The following is an 18,283-nucleotide window of genomic DNA, read 5'->3' as shown; positions in this document are numbered from 1 at the left end:
TCCATTTCATGGATTCCCTCTGATATGCCAATTACTTCACAGATTGTACATATTAGAGAAAACATATGACTCTTCACTTTCTGTGGCTGGCTAATTTCACTTAACATAATGTTCTCTGGGTCCTTCTATTATCTTGCAAATGACATAATTTTGTTCTTCTTTACTACTGAATAGAATTACATTATGTGTATTTCCCCTAATTTTGTAATCCATTCATTTGTTGATGGACACCTAAGTTGTTTCATAATAAGGCTAATGTGAATTGTGCTGCTATGAACATGGGTATGCATATATTGCTGTAGTTCTCTGATTTCAGATCCTTTGGAAAAATACCCAGAAGCTGTGTAGCCAGATCATATGGTTAATCTGTTCTCAGTTTTCTAAGGAATCACCACAATGATGTCCATAGCTGCTGAACTAGCTTGCATTCCCAGAAACAGTGTAGAAGATTTCCTATGTCCCCACATTCTTGCCACTTACATTGTTATTTGACTTCTTGGTGATTGCCATTCTGATTGGGGTTAGATGAAATCTCATTGTAGTTTTTATTTACAACTCCCTGATTGCTAGTGATGGTGAACATTTTTAATGTATTTATTGGCCATTTGCATACCTTATTTTATGAAATGTCTGCTAAATTCAGTTGCTCATTTCTTGATTGGGTTATTTGTTTTTTAGTGTAAAGTATTTGTTCTCTATACATTCTAGATATTAGTCTTCTATCAAAGGGATAACAGGTAAAGATCTCCGATGCCATAGGCTTTCTCTTTAGACACTTGATGGTTTCCTTGATGGTTTCCTTTAGTTTGACACTCTCCCACTTAATAATTCTTGTTTTAATTTTCTAAGCTTGAGGATCTTGTTGAGGAGTCTGTACCTGTACAAAATGTTCCAATGTTAATCCTATGCCCTTTTCTAGTTATTTCATAGTCTCTGATCTAACTTCCAGGTCTTTGATCCATCTTAAGTTGACTTTTATGCAGGGTAAGAGGTAAGGATTTAGTTTCATTTTCTTACAAATAGATAACCAGATTTCTCAACACCATTTAGTGAAAAGTCTGTCTTTTTTCCAACATATGTATCTGGCATCTTTGTCAAAAATGAATTGGTTATAAGTGTGTGAATTTGTCTCTGTATCTTCTATTTTTTCCTATTTGTCTATGTGTCTGTTTTTGTACTAATACCATGCTATTTTTATTACTAAAGCACTGTAGTATAATTTGATGTTGGGAATTGTGATGTTTCCTGCATGGTTCTTATTGCTGAGAATTGCTTTGGCTACTCTGGGTCTTTTGTTTCTCAAATATAAAATTTATGATTGAGTTTTCTATGTCTATGAAGAATGACATTGGTATTTTTGATTCTAGTAACTTTCTAAACATTGATATTGCCAGGATCAGATATTTAATGAAGTACACTAATTTACATCTATTAGAAGACAACTCTACTTTCTTTTCGAACCAATTCCAGACTTAAACAGAGAAAACAAGCCGGGCGTGGTGGTGCACGCTTGTAATCCCCACATTTGGGAGGCAGAGACAGGAGGATCGCACAGGTTCGAAGCCAGCTGCGCATGCTGGCTTAGGAGAACCTGTTTCCAAACGAAAATGTAAAAATAGGTCTGGGAGTGTAGTCCAGAGGTAGGAGGGCTTCCAGGTACCCTAGTACCACCAAAAAAAAAAAAAGAGAAAACATTTCCTAAATGTTCATATTTTTGGTAGGCAGTTCTATACTCTGACTACCAAGGATTGTTTTAGATTAATTATAAAGATAATGATGTTCTCTCCTAATGTAATGATGGTATTATATCTAATTTAAAAGAAGTTGGCAGGATATAGTCTAGTTAGTGGTATAAAATTCATGAATCCAATATTTTCTCTTCTCACTTTATATTTTCTATGTGATGAAAACTTCACTATTATATTGGCCTTAACCTAACATTTCTCATACATTTTAAAGTGTGGTTCCCTAATACTATAATCATACTGAAACTGCAAAAGTACAAATAAATACCCTATATAAATTATGAATAAAAGATATTCATTTTTAAAATACTCAAAATGTTTGCCAGGTGGGGTGGCGCACGCTTGTAATTCCCCACGCTTGGGAGGCAGAGACAGGAGGATTGTGCAGGTTTGAAGCCAGCCGTGCTGTCTTAAGAGACCCTGTTTCCACATAAAAAAGTATAAAAATAGGTCTGGGAATCGCCGAGCATGGTGGCACACGCTTGTAATCCCTGCGCTTGGGAGGCGGAGACAGGAGGATCACACAGGTTTGAAGCCAGCCGCGCTGGCTTAAGAGACCCTGTTTCCAAAAATAAAAAATAGGTCTGGGAGTATAGCCCGGAGGTAGAAGGGATTCCAGGAACCCCCAGTACCACCAAAAAAAAACAAAATTAAAATAAATAAATAAATAAAATATTCAAAATGTTTGGTAGTTTAATCTCAGTTGAAAGTAACAAAAAATAAGTTTGGATAAGAAAAACAAAAGATAAAAAAAATCAATGATAATTTATAGAAATTAATAACCCACAGTAAATTCACAGTCAAAGTAAAACAAATTAAATGCCTTATAAAGCATCTGGTAGACCACAGGAAACATTGTTATTTTAAGGAGTTAAACAATGAAGGGAAACAAGAATAAAACAATATAATACTCTATTTATTTATTTATTTATTTATTTATTTATTTTGTGGTACTAGGATTGAACTCAGAGGCATTCTACCTTCAGGCTATATATCCCTAGCCCAATTTTTTTTTTATTTCTTATTTGGAAACAGGGTCTCACTAGATTGATGAGTCTCACTACTTGCTAAGGTTGGCCTTGAACCTATGATCATCCTGTCTCAGCCTCCCAAAGTACATTACAAGTGTACACCACCACACCCAACTTATAATACTCATTTTAATAACTCTTAGCAACATTTCTATTTTAATGAGGAAGAAGGTAAATAGCTTAAATAGTTCATATTTATTTACATTGCTTTGAAGTTCTGGCCCAAATGGTGAGAGATTAAAATAATATGAATACTTAAAAAGTAGATTTTAAATTTTTAAAAATTATTTTGCAATTACATAATTTTCTAAGATGAAAACCTAAGATAAAAGTTTGTATCTCATAATTGTATTGCTATAATATAAATATAAAAAAGTAAATATTCTCACTGGCTATTAGTACTATCCAATCCAAATAAGTAGAAAAGGTCTATTTCTATACATTAAAATACAAAGTATTGGAAATAATTTTGGAAAGAAATGTAATATATCACTGTATTTCCTAGTTATATAACTGCTAAGAAAAAAATGGCTTTCTAGCCAGATGCTGTGGCACATGCCTGTAACACAGTACTTGGAATGCTGAGACAGGAGGATCACTCCTTTGAAGCCAACCTCAGCAACTTTGCAAGAATCCCTGAAACTTAGCAAGACTCTATTTCAAAATAAAAATTAAAATATATCTGCAGATATAGCTCAAAGGAAAAATCCCCTGGATTCAGCCTCTATTCCCCCCCACAAAAAATAGAGCTTGAGTTTCTGTCTTAATGTATTTTTTTATTTTTATTTTATTTTATTTTTTGCAGTACAGGGGATAGAGCACAGGGGCATTCTACCTCTGAGCTACACCCCCAGCCCTATGCTTTATTTTGAAACAGGGTCTCACTGCATTGCAAAGGGCCTAAGTAGTAGCTGAGGCTGTCCTTGAACAGTGATCCTCCTGTCTCAGACTCCCAAATTATGGTATTACAAGCCTGCACCTCAACTCCAGGCTTCTATCTTATTTATATACTCCTCTCAGACCATATGGATCTGTTCTTCTTCTCTTAAATTATCAAAAACAAGCAAACAACAGCCCAAGGACCTGTTACTTCAGCAAGAGGAGTTAGATTAATTCCACTTCAAATATAAAGGTTCATTTTAAAAGGCACATTATTTGATGTTGATTAAATTATTTAATGTGCATGTGCCCCTATATGTTCTAATGAATACCACTATTATGTATAATTAGTATGCATCAATAATTTTTAAAAGTACATTATTTGTGTAAACAATTATGGATGCCAGCCTGTGCTGACTACATAGGTTATGCTATCATTTTGAACAATCCCCAGATGCTTTCCTCCAGTCCCCTGTACATATGACCCAGCATATAGAACCCAAAGTGCAGGTAAGGAAAAAAACTGCTCTAATGGCACCATGACTTTTGAACGTACAATCCCCAATTCTACTAGCTCCACATGTTGATAACCTGCTGCAGTGAATGAGGCCAGCCTCTATTCCCAGCCCTTCCAAATTCATAATGGGACTTTCCTTTGCAGCCCATTTGAAGTCAGATAAGGGCATATGACTTTCTTTGGCCAATGAATCATAAACAGTCACTCATGTAAAAGTTATACGAGCAAATGTACTAGATACCACTTGCTCACAGAACTAACAGAAGCATATAATTACAGCTTAGGTCCCTGATAATGGCCAAAGCACCCCAATCAACCCACAGTGACAAAAACATGGATTTTAACTGTGTGAATAATGAAATAGGCTCTAAGTATAATATTGAGATTTGGAGGTTTTGATATTACTGCTGTCATAGTCTTTATAGCCCAGTTGGAATGAACAAAGTCCATTTTAGGACTTTTATGGAACTAGAATTAGCCATTGGCAACTATTCCATTGGCCAGTCTGAATGCAATGAGACTGCTGCTGAATTGCTACCTAGCAAGAAGATAGTCAAATCCATATTTGGGTTGACTTTAAGAGGCAAGAAAATGTCTAATTATAGCTACTGTGCTGCCACATTGTCATTAAAGTCAAATGAAATGAAAAACATTAAGATTATAGCATTACACTGTGACCTGAAGTTTGTAGAACAATAATTGACCTTCCCTCATTTATTTGTTTATTTGCAAAGATAGTGTTCCTTGCCATTCTTTGGACTCAGAGCCAGACCATTCTAGAAAAAGTACAATGACCCTGCCGTCCCTAGAAGAACTGAGTCAGATGCTGCGTGACATGGAGAAGCAACAGGGGAGGAGTTGTGAAAGGCAGGTTAAAAGGACAGAAGAGAGGAGATACAGGAATATGTGTTCATGTTATCACTTCCTCAATTGTTCCTAGAAGAAGAAAAAAAGAGGATTGTCATTTAATAAATAGAATGTGTAGATAAATGAGGAAAAAATAAGTAGAATGAACTAGTATGGAAATAGCACTGGGAGCCGAGCGTGGGGATGCACGCTTGTAATCCCAGCATTTGGGAGGCGGAGACAGGAGGATTGCAGTTCATGGACAGCCTCAGCTATTTAGTGAGGCCCTCTGCAACTCAGTGAGACCCTGTTTCAAAATAAAGAATAAAATATAAGGCTGGGGTGTCCTTTGGAGGTAGAACCTCCCCTTTCCATCCTCAATACCACAAGGAAAATAAAATTGGAAAGGGGGAAAAAGGTAAATAGAAATAAAATGTAAAAAGGCTGTTGAAAAGCAATATGGTTTTCTGAGTACCTTAAATTTTTTTTTTCTAATGAGGTGAATACAACTAATGTAATTCTATTTATAACCAGATCACTTTCTACAGTATGAATTGCATCTTCAACTGAATAGTATATAATAAATAAATATTCATCAAAGTGCATGCTTCTTGAGATTGGATCATTTAGAAACTTCCATTTCATTAAAAGTAAGTTTTTATTTACTTGACAAAGGCCACTAGCTGAAACGTCAATTGCCTGTCCTAATGAATGACACCTGTAAGTAAAATAAACATATTTTTAATGAAATAGATGGTCAAAATGACCTTATCTCAAGATAGCATGCACTTTGGTGAATATTTATTGCTGAATTAAAGAGATCCTAATATGAAAGGACAATAGTTCCTTTTCATTACTTTTTTGTGTTATATAAAAGTAGAATTTTTTTAATGCCCACCGAATAGGCCATGTGAACAATTAGAGCTAACTCTGCTAGTTCAGATTATAAATACTAATATGATCATGCTGCTGGAATTAGCCACACATGCTTTCAACCAGAAGTTCTTTTTCCATTTTATCACTGATATTTTATCTATACTTAGTTGGTTTGAAATGTATTTTCTACAATATGAGGTTGGCTTGAAATATTTTTTTCAAAAAATAACAATCAAAACCCAAGACTATTGCTGATGTGAAACAGAAATGTCAAGCTGTCTTTTTCAAGTTAAAAATAAATTCAGTGATACAGTATATTTTTAGTTCTTAGCTGGGAAAAAGGCCCTACAATTCTTTTGGATCTGGGTCGAAGTTTTCAACTGATGATAGATGAATATATGACATAAAATTTATTATTTTATTCACATTAGTCAAAATTCTATAATGCAATGAAGGAAAGAAAATGTCACAAGTTTTCTAAGATATTTTTTAATACACAGATTTACAAAATCTAGTGTTTTCAAATTCTGAAGGTTTCTTTGAAATCATGCAGTTGTTTTTTTTTTTTTTTAACTTAAAGATTAATGAATTTAGTCCCTGTTCAAAAAAGTTCAAAAGGTTTGGCAAGATACATACCCCAGGATATCTGTAGAACACATACCAGAGCCTCAATTCTTTGGGGAGAAAAATATAAGGTACTCCCTTTAAAGTTCTATGTGACTCTGCCTGAATCACAATCACCGTCCTTGAAATTCCTGCTTGTGTCCTATGTTACTCAAAAAGGCTTTCTGTTTACTTACCTTCAGCGACATTTTTGACAGTAAGATGACACCAAAACCTAACATCTTAATATAGCAATAACTATTGTCTTTCAGAAATTTAGGCCGGGCATGTTGGTACACGCTTGTAATTTCAACATTTGGGATGCAGAGACCTGAGGATTGCAGTTTGAGGACAGCCTCAGCTACTTAGTGAGGACCCTTACGACTCAGTGAGACCCTGTTTCAAAAAATAAAGAATAAAAAATTAGGGATGGGGGTGTCACTCAGAGGTAGACTGCCCCTGAGTTTCATCCCCAGTATGGAGAAAGAAAGAAAAAAAGAAAGAAAGAAAGAAAGAAAGAAAGAAAGAAAGAAAGAAAGAAAGAAAGAAAGAAAGAAAGAAAGAAAGAAAGAGAAAGAAAGATGGATGGTTGGGAGGGAAGGAGGGAGAGAAGAGAAGAGAAGAGAAGAGAAGAGAAGAGAAGAGAAGAGAAGAGAAGAGAAGAGAAGAGAAGAGAAGGTGAAAAGAAATTTTGGAGCAGCTCGGCTAGGAGATTATGGCTCCTGTGTCAGGTGAGGGTCGGGCAGACGTGAGTCTGGGGAGAGTGGATTTTAGGGCATGGTGGCAGGATATGGAGAGAAGGGGAGCACATGGATTTTGGTCCTCACATCATGGAGGCCAGAAGCAAGATAGAAGCGAGGGGGAGAAAGAACCACATATAATCTCCCAGGCTGCACCCCCAGGGACCCACCCCTTCTGAGCCACACTCTATGGGCTCAGAACACCACTCAGATAAATCCAATTTACCCACTGCTAGGATTGCAACACTCATGACTCAATTACATCAACTCCAAACATTAATAAATGAGCACTTTAGGGAACATTTTATATCTAAGTATAATACTGTTTATAGAATTTCAGGGGCTCAAAGGCCTATTTTCATTTTGTCTTTTCTGTCCCTTTTACTTGCAGGTTACAGTGGGTTTGGGGGTTTTTCTTGTTGTTGTTGTTGTTGTTGGTGGTGGTGTGTGTGTGTGTGTGTGTGTGTGTGTGTGTGTGTGTGTGGTTTTGGGGCTCCTGGAAGCTCTTCTACCTCTGGGCTACACTCTCAGACCCATTTTTTTTTACTGGTGCATTAATTTCATACATCATATTGGGGTAAAAAAAAAAAACTTGTGTGTACATACATGTACACATCACTGATTTAACCCCGACCCAATTCCCACCTCATTCCCTCCCCTTCCCTCCCTCCCTTGCTAAGCTTAGTGGTTGACTTCCATATGTTTAAGTACATTGTGTGTTTTAGAGATTTTCCTTCTTCCCCCCTCCTTTCTCCTCCCAGACCTATTTTTTATATTTTTTTATTTGGAAACAGGGTCTCTTAAGCCAGCGCAGCTGGCTTCGAACCTGTTCGATCCTCCTGTCTCCACCTCCCAAGTGCAGGGATTACAAGTGTGCGCCACCACACCCGGCACGGTTACAGTGTTTTAATAGCATAATTCTCTTAAAAACATGTGGGTTTTCTATGAAGCTTTATCTTGGCTTCATTTATTCTACTAGATAAAATTCAGGCCTGCAAATAAGCCCTGCTCTGCCTCAAAGATTCTTGTAAAACTACTGCAAACCATATTACTTAATATTCCTATAGACACTATTTTTTTTAATAGAAGGATCTGTAAAGCACACTTTTAAGATTTGTAAAGAAATTTATTTCGGCCAGTCGTGGTGGCGCACGCTTGTAATCCCCGCGCTTGGGAGACGGAGACAGGAGGATCGCAGGTTCGAAGCCAGCCGCACTGGCGTGAGAGACCCTGTTTCCAAATAAAAATATAAAATAGGTCTGTGAGTATAGCCCGGAGGTAGAAGGGCTTCAAGGAACCCCAGTACCACAAAAAAAAAGAAAGGAAATTTATTTCTATATTTCTATTGAGTCACTGCCTTAGGTCATTCTTAGGTCTTACTAAAGAGTTTTTAATCATATTTCCAGTTTTCCTATCAAACCAAGAGTCCTCAAAGTGTGGTCCAAAAATCCTTGGGGATTACAAGATACTTTGAGAGATTCGACAAGGTAAAACTCTTTGTATTACTAAGACATGATCTATCTATATTAGTCTCATTATTCCATGAAGAAGAATGTTCCACAGGCCATGTGACCTATAATAATTTCAGCTGTCTTTTATCAAGTCAGGTGTCAAATAAATTTACAAAAGTATAAACCAATGATTCTTTTATCACTATTGTTTTTGGAAAATGTGGTTTTTATTTTTTAAATTTGTTATTGGTGCATTATAGTCATACATGTTAATGGGGTAAAAGATGGTGGAGGCCTACATGCACATATCACCCAGTTAGCCTTACCCAATTCACACCCTGTTCCCTCTCCCTCCCTCCTCCTGGTGTTTGGCTTAGTAATTAATATGTTTGTTAATGTACATCATGTCCATTAAAAAATTTCCCTCTTCCCCCCTTCTATCCCCTCAGTTAGGTCACCTTACTTGCTCATCTATAGTCTTTCCTTCTTCCTCTAGAGTTCCCCAGTTACCCATTTTCTTCCTAGCTTCCACATATTAAGGAGAGCATATGATTTATTATTTTGTGACTGACTAATCTCACTTAGCATAATGTTCTCCAGTTCTATAAACTTCCCTGTAAACGAGGTAATTGAATTTTTCTTTATGGCTGAGTAAAATTTCATTGTATATATCTCATAGTTTTGTAATCCATTCATCTGTTAATGGACATCGTGGCTGGTTCCATAGTGTGGCAATTTTGATTTGTACAGCTATGAACATAAATAAAAATGCATTAGTTTGGTAGTTTGGTTTCCATTCTTTTGAGATACCCAGAAGTGGTATTGCTGGACCATATGGTAAGTTCGTTACCATTCTTCTGAGGATTCTCCATACTGTTTCCCAAAGTAGTGCACTAATTTGCAATCCCACTAACAATGTATTAGAGTTCCCACTTCTTCACATCTTTTTTAGTATTTGTTGTTGTTTGTGTTTTTGATTGACATTCTAGTTGAAGTTAGGTGAAATTTCAGGGTAGTTTTGATTTTCATGTTAAACATTTTTTCATGTATTTATTTGCCATTTGAATTGCTTCTTTTGTGAAGTATCTACTTAGTACACTGGCTCATTTTTATTGGGTTATGTGTTTTCTTAGTGCTGAGTTTTTTAGTTCTCTGTATAGTCTAGATATTAGTCCTCTATCAGAGGTGTTGGTAGCAAAAATCTCCCATTCTGTTGGCTCTTTGTTGAGGTTCTTGATAGTTTCCTTTGCTGTACAGAAGCTCTTCAGTTTAATGCAATACCATGTACTGATCCGTCGTTTAGTTTTTTGTGCCTTTGGGGTCTTGTTGAGAAAGTTTTTACCTGTGCCTATGTGTTGCAGTGTTGGACCCATTTGAGTAGCCTCAAGGTCTCTGGTCTAATTCCCAAGTCTTTGATCCATCTTGAATTGACTCTTGTGCAGGGTGAGAAAGTGGGGTTTATTTTCATTTTTTCTGCATATGGTTAACCAGTTTTGCCATGCCATTTGCCACACCATCTTTTCTCAGTGAATGTTTTTGGCTCCATTGTCAAAAATCAATTAGATGTGTCTGGATTTGTTTCTGAGTCTTCTATTCTGCTCAATTAATTTATATATCTGTTTTTGTGCCAGTACCATTTTTATTACTATGGCTTCGTAGTATATTTTAAAGTCAGGTATTGTGATTCCTCTTGCATGTTTTTTGTTGTTGAGAAGTATTTCGGCTATTCTGACTATTTTTCCAATGAATTTAAGGACTGATTTTTCTATGTCTGTAAGAAATGACCTTGGTAATTTAATGGGTATTGCATTGGATCTGTAGATAAGTCTTAGAAGTATGGCCATTTTGATGATATTTATTCTGCCTATCAATGAACAGGGAATATCTTTCTATTTTCTAAGTTCTTCTTAGATTTCTTTTTACATTGTTTTATAATTTTCTTTGTAGAGTTTTTTTTTTACCTTTTTGGTTAAGTTTAATCCTAAGTATTTTGTGTGTGGCGGGGGGGGGAGGGGATATCCTGAGTGGAAGTGCTTTCTAGATTTTGTTCTCAGTGGATTTATGGTTGGTATACAGAAAAGTTTCCAATTTAAGATTAATTTTGTATCCAGACAATTTGCTGAATTTGTTGATCAGTTCTATAAGCCTTTTGGGTGAGTCTGTTGGGTCTTCTTAGTATCATGTCATCAGCAAATAGTGAAAGTTTTAGTTCTCTTTTTCCTATTTGTACTCCTTTTATTTCCTTTCCTTGCCTTATTTCTCTGGCTAGAGTCTCAAGTACTTTATTGAAAAGAACTGGTGATAATGGACATCCTTGTCCCGTTCCTGTTTTTAGAGAAAATTCGCAGTTTTTTTTTTTTTTGCCATTTAACATGAATTTGGCTGTGAGCCTATTGTAGATTACCCTTATGATATTGAAGTATGTTCCTTCCATTATGACTCTCTGCAGGGCTTTTAGCATAAATGGATGTTGGATTTTGTCGAATGCTATTTCAGCATCTACTGAAATGATTGTGTGATCTTTGTCTTTGGTTCTGTTTATGTGCTGAGTTACATAGATTGATTTTCGTATGTTGAATGAGCTTCGCATCCTTGGGATGAACCCTACTTGGTCATGGCGTATACTTTTCTTGATGTGGTTTTGAATACATGTTGCTAGTATTTTGTCTAGCAACTTTGAATCCAAGTTCATCAAAGATACAGGCCTATAATTTTCCTTCTTTGAGATGTCCTTATTTGGTTTGGTAATAATATCGTGTTGGTTGATTCTGTTTCTTGTTAGGTTGGCTAGTACCTTATCTATCTTGTTAATTTTTTTTCTAAACCAGCTTTTTTGTTTTATTATGTATTTTAGTAATTTCCTGTCTTCTAATGGATTTGGGGTTAGATTGTTCCTATTTTTTACAGTCTTTGAGGTGTGTAATTAGGTTATTTACTTGGTTATTTATGATTTTCTGTTTTTCTTATGTGGACATTCAGTGCTATGAATTTTCCTTGTAATACTGCCTTCAAAGTGTTCCAGAAGTTTTTATATGTTTCATCTCTATTTTTGTTGTTTCTAGAAATTTATTGATTTCACTCCTTACTTCTTCTATGACCCATTCTTCATTCAGCAGTGTGGCATTCAGTCTCCACATATTTATGTGGTTTCTCTGGGTCTTTTTATAGTTGATTTCTAGTTTTATTCTATTATGATCTGAAAAGACATAGGGTAACATGTCACATTTTTTGAAATAGCTAGTGCTCACTTTGTGGCCAAGGATGTGATCTATTTTGGAGAAGGTTCCATAAGCAGCTGAGAAAAGTGTGAACTCTTGCTTTAGTTTGGTGGAATATTTTACATGTGTCTAATAGGTCCATTTGGTTGATGGTATTCTTTAGGTCTCAGGCATCTTTACTGACCTTTTGCCTAGAAGATTGGTCTAACAGTGTGAGAGGGGTGTTGAAGTCTCCCAGTATTATTTTATTGAGACTTATATATGACTTAATGTCACAAAGAGTTTGTTTTATGAAAGTAGCTTCACCTATGTTTGGGGCATAAATGTTGACTATCATTATTTCCTCTTGCTGGATTGTTCCTACTTCCAGTAAAAAAAAAATTACATGCTTTGTCTCTTATAACAAGCTTGGGCTTGAAGTCTAACTTGTCTGATATCATAGTTGCTATTCTTACTTGTCTAATGGTATGTATAATCTTGCTCCAGGCTTTTACCTTTAGTTTGTTACTATCTTTATTTGTAAGGTGTGTTTCTTGTAGGCAGTAGATAGATGGATTCTGGCTCTTAATCCATTTTGCCACCTTATATCTTTTATTGAGGAGTTGAGGTCATTTATGATCAGTGTGGTTATTGAGAGATGATTTTTTTAATTCCTAACAATTTAGGTTTAACTTCTGTTTGAGTTAGTGTTTGTTCTTCTTTGCTTAGTTGTTTGCTGGATGGAAATCCTTGTTTCTCTGGTTCTGGTTTGTACTACTTATTTCTTCTTTCCAGTTAAACTCTTTGGGTATTTTCTCTAGTGTTGGTTTGGGAGACATAAATTTTTTCAGCTTATGTTTGTCACGGAATATTTTTATTTCTTTGTCTAATCTGAGAGATAGTTTTGCTGGGTAGTAAATTTGGGGCTGCAAGTTGTTGTCTTTCAGAGTTTAAAATAAGTTACTCTAGGCCCTTCTGTCTTTCATAACTTGGTTTGCAAAATCTGGAGTGATTTGAATTGGTTTGCCTCTGAATATCACTTCATCTTTTGTTTTTGTTGCCTTTAAAATTTTGTTAACATGTTTGCTTTTAATAAATTTGTAGACTTTTTATTTTGCCAATTTAAGTTTCTAAAATTAATAAATATAAAGAATACTTCAGTCATTAAAGTATAAAAGCACCCTGAGATCCAAAAGCTTGAAAAGTACCCACTTTTGGCTGTTTTGCTTACAAAAAATTATTATTTCAACATACAGATTACATTAGTTTGTCTTATTCTTATTGTTGTTATTGTTGGTACTAGGGGTTGAACTAAGGGCATTCTACCTTGGAGTTTCATCCTCATAACTTTTTTATATAAATTTTGAAACAGGATGTTGCTAAATTGTTGAGGCTGGCCTTGAACCTGCAGTTCTCCTGTCTCAGACTCCCAAGTACTAAAATTATAGATAATTGCCATCATGCTTGGCTATACTAGGTATTACTATAAAGACTCATGGCAAACGGTATAAACATCAATAAAAATAATCAAAACAAAGTAAATAAAACAAAGCCTGTATTACAAAGGTCTGACATAAACATGAGCCCTACTCTGAAGGCTTTCTGAAAGACAGTGCTCAGAATTTGAAATTATATTTTTTCTATAGAAATAATGTGTAGGTCACAAAGACCCAATGGTGAGTCATTCACACTGAAATCAACCCACAATAGAAAGGAATAACCTGATTTTTTTTTCCTTTTGAAAATCTAGATAGAAGCAAGCTCTCAGTTATAACAAATATGGATACTCCCCCATGCATAAGCCTAAATCCAATGAAAAAATCATACTAAAAGAGAAATGCAATGACAACATATTCATCATATCTATAATGTGTAAACACTGTCCTAGGACAAACGAATTAGTAGAGTCATTTTAAGGTGTGAATCAAAACAATTCACAGTTTAGTCATCTCCAGCCTAGCCAAAAGTCAGCAAAAAAAATAAAAAAAACTAGATGGTTGTCATTAATTTGTATCATGAGCTATTTTAAAGTTAGCTCCCAAAAAAGACACTTATTTGTTAGAATTTAAAGTTCAAAATCAGATATCAAACAAAGAAGTCAATTCTTAAGATTTCAATACTGTAAGTTGAAACAGTGAGTATCTTAGCTTTCAGATCATTTTGTGCATTCAAGAAATGTCTGTCACTTCACTTTAGTCCCATGCTCAATCATTTAGAACAAAATACAACACAACAAAAATCCAGATCCATTTTGCCAGCTCAACAAAAGGCTTTGTGTGGGTGTGTGTTAGAAAGTAATTATGAGGTTTTTATTTCACTAATTATTCTTCAGCCTTTGAAATGTCAGTGTAGGTCAAAGTAGCAGCCAATGTTTTGAACCAGATCTGAATTAAAATAAAGAGGCCACTGCAGGAATAACAAGCAAAGGAATCAAGAGTAAAGTAATTTGAAGTTATGAGTGACTGAAAATGGGGCTCAAGGTCACAGAAATTTAAAGTTTCCATCCAAGAAACCTCAAAAACCCCAGTGTCATGCAAAATTGATTCCTCAGATAAAGTACAAGACAGACTCCATATCCACACTGCAGTGATGTTCAAAAGAAGTATAAGTTGATACTAAGAAATGAGATTATTTTAAATATTTAAAAATTATAAAATCATATAGGGCTACTTCTCAATATAGCCATTTTTAGATTATGCATTCATTCTAAATATTCTATAATTGCTTCAAACATCTTTAAATCTTTTGAAGAAATTATTTTCTCGAGCTGATTTTGTAAATTAGTTTGTAGATCTCATTATCTAATAACAAAATTTCATCTTTATTAGCATCAAATTGTGACGTTTACTGACTTCAGCAGAAAATAAGCACACTCTGTGAGGAAAGATCATGAGCAAGGCCAGAAAATTGATTGATTGCCTCCCATAATAACTAATATGCATGAATGAGCTGATTTTTCTTTAATAAATTATCCTAGGAAGGTTAGTAGACTTAGGTGTAGCACTGATTTCCCTGACCCCAGACCCTCAGGACCAGCCAAGTTTACACAGTGAAAACAAACCAGATTGGACTAAAGTGATTCCATTCATTTCAGTCAGGCTCATGACTGATACCCAGTGTCATGACCAAATTGATCACACAATGGTTCCCATCAATCTTGGCACCAGTAGAATTGAGCAGATTAGTTGTGCTGTGGCCTGTTCATTTCACCTTCTACAGATACAGCTCAATTGGAGAGGAGAAAGAGTAAGTTAATTAAGGAGAGAGGGTTCCATCTGATGGTTTCTCTTCCTGTATTTTAATGCCTGATGGGCTTACGGTGTTTCAGCCTCTAGTGCTTCCCATGTGTTCCCCACACCTGTAGTTTCTGGCATCAACTCAAGCTGTTTCCCAGAACCAGTAATTCAACTGCAGCATTCTATAAGACCTGCCTCCCTCCATGATTTCTATGCCTGATATCATCTAGCTGATATCTATCTACTTTTGGGGGTGATAGAGCTCACAATATTACATAAATGTATGGTTTCTAAAAAGATCTGAGATGTTCTATTTAGCTTAAAACTTGGAGAAGTGCTTAGGAAGAACATACCCAAGAGACAAAATGAAACTTTTAGAAAAATCTCTCCAACACTGACTTAAGCCATCAAGTCCACTACAATCTAAGTTACATCTGAAATCCAAACATTCTCTGCAGGGTACTTTGGTATACCCACTACCTGACACTCTAGCCCAGCAATCTAATGAGAATATAGTGTGAGCCAAAAAAAAAAAAAGCAACATACATAATTTTAAGTTTCTATTGGCAGCATTAAGGAGACAAAAATGATCAAAAGTGGTCACGCACGCTTGTAATCCCAGCATTCAGGAAGCTGAGACCGGAGGGTCACGGTTCAGAGACAGCCTCAGCTACTTAGTGAGGCCCTTTTCAAATCAGTGAGACCTGGTTTCAAAATAAAAAATAGGGCAGGGGGTGTATCTCGAAGGTCAAATGCCCCATGGGTTCCATCCTCAGACCCGCCAAAAAACAAACAAACAAAAATGATCAAGTACATTTTATTTTATTTTTATTTTTTTATTTTTTTGGTGGTACTGGGGGTGGAACCCAGAGGCTTTCTACCTCCGTGCTATACTCCCAGACCTATTTTATATTTTATTGGAAACAGGGTCTCACTAAGTTGCTAAGAGCCTCACTAAGTAGTTGAGGCTGGCTTTGAACCTGCATGATCCTCCTGTCTCAGCCTCCCAAGCATGAGGATTACAAGCGTGCGCCACCACGCCCGGCTGAAGTACATGTTATTTTGAAAATGCATCTTAGGCCGGGCGTGGTGGCGCACGCTTGTAATGTCCGCGCTTGGGAGGCGGAGACGAGGATATTGCTGGTTCGAAGCCAGCCACGCTGGCTTAAGAGACCTGTTTCCAAATAAAAATATAAAATAGGTCTGGGAGTGTAGCCCAGAGGTTGAAGGGTTTCCAGGAACTCCAGTACCACACACAAAAAAATGCATCTTAGTGCAATATACGCAAAATGCCACTCAACATTAAATCAATATAAAAATATTAATGACAATTTACATTTGGGGAGCTAACCTTTCAAAACTGGGTTTCAGTTTGTACTTTCATTACATCTCATTTAGATCTAGTTACATTTCAAGTGCTCAGGAAACACAAATATCAGTGGTTACAATAATGGGTAGCATAATGCTAGCTCAAAACTAAGAATATAGCTAAGCGCCTCCTCCCTTAATCCAAGGTGTACTACTGGAGGCCCATACTTTATAAAATACAGTGCTTATATTCTGATATATGACCTTGAGATTTCTGTTATTTTTAACTCGGTGCTCATTTTAGAGGGTGTATATGATTTATTTTCCCCCAATTTCAAGCATGTGCAAGTAGTGTGCCTATGCTTTATTAAACTGTTTCTTTTGTATTTTATTTTCATACTTTTATTTTAAATGCATTATAGTTTCATATTAGAATGAAGTTCATAGTGGTAGTGACATGCATGCAGACAGCATTTGGTGGGCTTTCCCATGGCTCTCTCCTTACTCCTGTCCCTTCCCCATACAGGGTACAGAGATCTACACTGACATTCTCATATATGTACATAATGGCTGTGGTGATTCCTTCATTGATTTCCTCCATCCTCCCTTCCCCTAGCCAAATTCCCTGACTCCACTAAAGTGTCTCTTCTATTATCTGAAGTCCCTCTAATATCCTGATTACTCCCTAGCTTCCACGTATGAAAGAAAACATATGGCCCTTCACCTCTGTGACTGGCTAATCTCACTTAAAATAATGTTCTCCAGGTTCATTTATTTTTCCTGCAAAGGACTTACTATTTTTATTCCTTATTGCTGATAGAATTTAATTGTGTGTATACCCCATAATTTTGTAATCCATTAATCTGTTGATGGACACCTAGGTTGGTTGGTTTCATATGAATTTCTTTCTTTTCTAACATACTAGGTTAAGTACTTCCTCTTAGGATCTGTTTCTGCTTTATTCCCAGACAAATTAGAGTGAGGAAAACTCAACTTCCCAGATATCCTGTGGTATATTTAGTAACATAGAAGCTACTCTTCTCTAATCCTAAATTTCTTTATTCTCCATCTCAAAGTTGTTGTTCAGATTAGTCAAGGTAATGAATGTAGTCTGCTCCAGTGTCTGTCATAAAGTCAGGGATCATAAATACTATTTATCATTACTTTTAGTCTCCCTTTAACTTCAATAATAACCCATAACCTAATGTTTTAAATGACTCTGATTTGAGACCTAGGCAGAAATGATTCTAAAAACATAATGAAATTCATGTCAGGGCTCCCTGCCATTTAATGCTCAATAGTGCCTCATGTTTCAGGGTTTAATTTTTTCATCTACCAATTTTTGTTGGTAGTAATTTCTATATTATCCAAGGTGAAGTAGGTTATACTATAGATGAACAAATGAATGAAGGAAGGAATCTGAAACTTCAGGAGTTGACTACAACAAAGATATATTTCCTATTCAGGTTTCAGTTTGATGTGGGTCAAGTGAAGCTCAGGGATGACTGTCTTCTGAATGACTGTCTTCTGAATGGTGGTTCAGTAATCTGAAATATTTCTCTATCATTTGGCAAATTAGTTAAACACTGGCCACCCAGGTCTCTGAAAAACATACTCATAAAACATGGGTATTTGGGCAGTATTTATGAGCAGACCTAAAAATAGCATGCAATAATTCTGTTTTCTATTGACCAAAATACAGTTAAATAGCTACAACCAAACTGCAGGTATTCCTCAATGACCAGAAAGGAGCCCTCGAAACAAACTTTGGAAAACATATAACACTCTTCAGGGTGAGGATTTGTATTTTGTACATTTGGAGTACATAATGCCATATTTTAAAAGGCTCTTCAA

This window comes from Muscardinus avellanarius (assembly GCF_963383645.1).
Source record: "Muscardinus avellanarius genome assembly, chromosome: 12".
Classification (NCBI taxonomy): Eukaryota; Metazoa; Chordata; class Mammalia; order Rodentia; family Gliridae; genus Muscardinus; species Muscardinus avellanarius.
The sequence above is the reverse complement of the archived record's forward strand: the minus strand, read 5'-3'. Positions refer to the sequence as shown.